Source organism: Ailuropoda melanoleuca, unplaced genomic scaffold, assembly GCF_002007445.2.
Source record: "Ailuropoda melanoleuca isolate Jingjing unplaced genomic scaffold, ASM200744v2 unplaced-scaffold10500, whole genome shotgun sequence".
Taxonomy (NCBI): domain Eukaryota; kingdom Metazoa; phylum Chordata; class Mammalia; order Carnivora; family Ursidae; genus Ailuropoda; species Ailuropoda melanoleuca.
The window spans coordinates 4,956-9,579 of NW_023178839.1; the positions used below are offsets into that span (position 1 = coordinate 4,956).

Below are 4,624 nucleotides of genomic sequence, written 5' to 3' on the forward strand. Positions count from 1 at the left end.
TTTGTCTCTTTTAGTAAAACACAGGTAAAAGCATCACTCACTAGATTACTTGAAAAATAATTTTTTAAATGAGCGATATAATTATTTTTATCCTTTCGAGGATCGTTTTTAAGAAAATACGTTTGTGCATTTTATATAATGCATTCTAATGGTAATCCACCGAAACATGTCCCTTGAATTGGAGGGTATTTTATAAATTTAGAAAAATTTGCCTTTTAGCCATTTTCTCACAAGGAAATTAAAGTGTGTCTTTGGGATTCTCCATACACATTTTGATAATGGAAAATATCTTGATTATTATCCCCTTTTCGTTATGTCTAAACGGAAAGGTGACCTGCAGTTAGAAGAATTAGAATTGGGATACTAGTACTAGAAAGATTTTACAGAAAACAGTGAGCGAATCTTGCTTTTTGAAATGATGCCTGTGTTATAATTTTTATTTTACTTATTTTATTTTTTGACGTGCAGTCGGCATATGATATTGTATCAGTTCCAGGCATAGAACATAGTGATTGGACATTTATGATGCCTGTATTACAAATTTTAAGTATCACCATATAGTACTGTATGGTGACTAACATGATAAAAAAATAAAAGAATAAATTGTACATGTCTTTGCGTATTGCCGAGGCAACGTTTACACATATTGATTTGTATATATGAAAACAAAGTGATTTTCAACACTAAATTTCAATGAATATTTTCTATACAGTTGACATTAAACAGGCCCTTCTTGCAAAGAGAAAAATGTTCAAAATGAATGCAAAAGCTTCTGTCAAAACCACTAACGAAAAAACTGGGCGTGTTTGGAAAATACAAGAACAAAGGTGAAGTTGTTGTTTTTGTTTTTTTTTAAGTCACGATGACATTTGTATCATTTCTTAGTATTCATTGGTGCAAATAACCTAAGGCAAATTCTATTATATTGAATTTTCCGGTGAAAACTAGATTTTACCTGTTTTTTCCCTAAGCGGATAAATTCTGTTAACCTCACTCCTTAACAGAATTGAGATGTATTTCCTAGAAACCAATAAAGATGACCTTTTTTCCCTTTCCAGTAACAAGTGAGTTTTCTTCCTATAACATTAATTCATATTTGTTCTAGACCTGCAGTAGCTGAACTTCAGGTAAATGTCTTAAACCATTATTCTTGTTAACTGTATTCAGTTATGTAGAAAAGGTTAATCTTACATTGTAAATAATTTGCATATTTTCGCTAAATTGTGTTCACTGTTCTTTCCTAAAAATCATTGTTGTGCCAAAGAGGGGAAATATTTAAGTGAAATATTCCTGTTTGGAAATCTTCCATGATAAATGGATATGATATCCTTGTTGAATCCATTTATCATATCAGAGCATGCATGTTCTTCAGTAAGAAGAAATGAAAAGTAAATTGCTTTTAGATGAAATGATTTTTTTCTGGAAAGTTGATAGTACAGTAAATCCTCACTAGTTTTTAAGAGGTAAGGCATGTGAGATAGCTTATATATTGGTCAGTTAGGAACAATACTTTTGGAATAAGAGTAAATTGTTCATATACCCTTTCTGTTTCCCATGAGATGCTTTCAGAGGCTATTATGCTATTACTGCCTTCTCCTTTTATAGTGTGAATTGTGTCAAATCAATTTTGTTTTGAATATGGTTAATTTTTTTCATATCTTTATGAAGTATGACAGTGTTCGTTATTATGTTTTACAGGCAGAATCTTCATTTCAAATATTCTCAGCAGTTTCTGACTTTGTTTTGGGAGTGGGATGCAGACATGCGGAAAGCTCAGGAACAAGAAGAAAAACTAGCTGTTGGTATCAGCCTTGGTTTAAAATTGATTTATTTATTGTACCAAAGTTTCAAGTTGCAATAGGTCATGCAAAAACACAGGAGATAATGTAGAGTCCATGAGCCCAGATGGGTAAAGGTGGGTAGGAGAGGTAGCGGTGGGAGACTGAATGTTCTATTTGGATTGCTTCTGTCTGTTTAGTGATACAGGAAGGTCACCAGTTAAGAGTTAGAGTGGTGGAGGAGGTGTTGCCTTTGAGGGGGGGGCGGGCAGAGAAGAAGTCCTGGAATTGTTTCCTGAGAGCAGGCCAGCGAATGGACTAGGGAAATATCATTGCCAAGCAGCATTATGAGTCTAATTTAGGGTAGTGTCATAGTGATTCGTGAATTTACAGTGAGACCACTCTGCATGGTTGTGGCAGAGCAGCTGGAGAGTTGGATTTTCCCGGGTTGCGATTTAGCCACGCAGACTGACGGAGTGAAAAAGAGGGCAAAGTACATGTGCAAGTGCACAGGTATGATGACGGGCCATGGAATTTAAGCCAAGAAGGAGGAAAAGGGAGAATGTGAGAGTGGGGACTGGGGACAATGAAAAGTTGTGGGATCAACGGGATGGTAATACTGAACTGTCGTAAAAAAGGGGGAGAACTACAAACAGGGAGGTAGAGGTTGAACGTTCGGGGCGGGGGGAAGTGGAGAAACAGTATAGTACAGTGGTCAAGAGCCTGGTCTCTGGAACCAATTTTGGGGGATCCAATCCTGGTTGACCAGTGCTAGCTGTGAAGTCAGGGACAAATTGTTTATCTCTGTACCTCACTCGGTTTCCTCACCTGTGAAAGGAGACGAGACATAATAAGAGTACTTGCCTCATAGAGTTGTTTTGAGGATTAAATGAGATCATATATAATAAGTTTATTTAAAATGGTTCAGAACAGTACCTGACACACAGTTCCTATATAAGTCTCTGCTCTAATTAATATTATGTAGATGTTGCAGCTATTGGGAATGATAGAATCCAGGGTATGACTACGTAAGTGAGTGACTAAAGTAGGGAAGAGGACAAAATTATTGTTGGAGATTAGGTCAAGGAACAGAGAGGCTAGGATCATCTGTATACATACTGAAATGACCAAGAATCAACACATGTTTCAAATGTTTCTAGAAAGAGTATCTCTGGGACGCCTGAGTGGCTCAGTCGGTTAAGCATCTGCCTTCGGCTCAGGTCATGATCCCGGGGCCCTGGGTTCGAGTCCCACGTCGGGCTCCTTGCTCAGCAGGAAGTCTGCTTCTCCCTCTGCCTGCCACTCCCCCTGCTTGTGTGCTCTCTCTCTCTCTCTCCCTCTCTGATAGTAAATAAAATCTTTTTAAAAAAAAGAAAGAAAGAATATCCCGTCTGTAACTACTGTTTGGAAGGATTATTGTGTAGATTTTTGCCTACTTGTGGTAAACACGTTATTGGAAAGGTCATTTGTCGATTTTGAAGTCAAAAATTAAAACATATTTTCAATATTGGTGAGACAGACAATTTCCTACTTAATGGCTACTAGGTAGGATCATCGTATTGTTTTTGTATACTAGTGGTGAACACAATTATCTAAACTTGGTCATAAAAGTTGTTAAAACAGGAAATGTTAACAATATTGATTTAAAGAATATTCCTTTCAAACTTTATGTATAATTATGTTTCCTAAATATTAAGCGTTACCCACAGTTTATCACCCTTTTCTTTTGTATTTGTAGGGTATGTTCCAAGACCAACGAAAGGTTCTTCGACAAGCTAGAATTGTTCAGAAGCAGACACTGCAAAAAATTAAAAATGTATATGAGCAATTCTTAAAGGTCTGTCGTATTTGGCAACGCCATACATTCTTACAAAACAAAATATGTAGGGGCGCCTGGGTGGCTCAGTCGGTTGAGCAACCGACTCCTGGTATTGGCTCAGGCTGTGGGTCCTGATCTCGTGGGTTGTGGGATCGAGCCCTGCCTCATGCTCCCTGCTTAGCGGGGAGTCGGCTTGAAGATTCTCTCCCTCTGCCCCTCCTCCCACTTCCATGTGCACATTGCTCTCTCTCTGTCTCTCAACTAAGTAAATAAATATTTAAAAAATATATAATATGTGTATAAAAGTACAAGACAGTTTGTTTCTTCCCAAATCTATGGGGGGGCATTTAGGTTGTACATCTAAATTGTTAACCATTTTCCATTTGGAATTCGTTGCTTTGGATTTAACATAATTAGTAAATGCATTTTTATTTTAGGATTAATTAATAGTTTTGTGGGAGTCATTCAAAACAGGGAACTGTAAAGTGGGAATTTTACCTAGGAATATATGTATTGTGAAGAAAACTGGTACTTTAGTAACACTTTAATCATAATTTGTTGTCCAACAATCAGTTTTGAGGAGATCAGCCATAAATATATAGTGGAAACTAGGAGGTCGATAAATCACTTCTACATGTCTTTTACTTGTATTAACAGTTTCTGTTAAATATGAGTAGGCAATTGTAATTGATGAATACCACTTTTATATTCAAATGTGTTACATGAGTGTTTTATGGCATATTTGCTTTTGGAATATTAGACTAATAATGACTTTATATACATACTTAAAGTCATAAGAAAAGGTCTAAATGTATAACAGAATGAAAAAGCCAGAGGAGGACTAAACGTTTGTGAATTGAGAATGATCTGCTGTGATATTTGCACATTAGTAAGTTGTCCTCAGTGACACAGACCTCTTCTTCATGCAGATATATACTTATTTAGGAGGTGATGGAATGCTGCACATTCCCCTTCTTTTTTCTTGGTGTGTGTGTGTAAGCGGGGTGGGGGGGAGCGGTGCTTGGGG

General features: G+C 36.8%; 1 long non-coding RNA gene across 1 annotated transcript; it reads left to right on the forward strand.

Annotated features, from left to right (window-relative positions):
- Positions 1-716: 716 nt before the first annotated feature.
- On the forward strand, positions 717-3,609 carry LOC117797641. The gene is made up of 3 exons (XR_004622629.1): positions 717-827; positions 1,699-1,798; positions 3,517-3,609. It is a non-coding gene; the product is annotated as an uncharacterized LOC117797641 (long non-coding RNA).
- Positions 3,610-4,624: the final 1,015 nt, after the last annotated feature.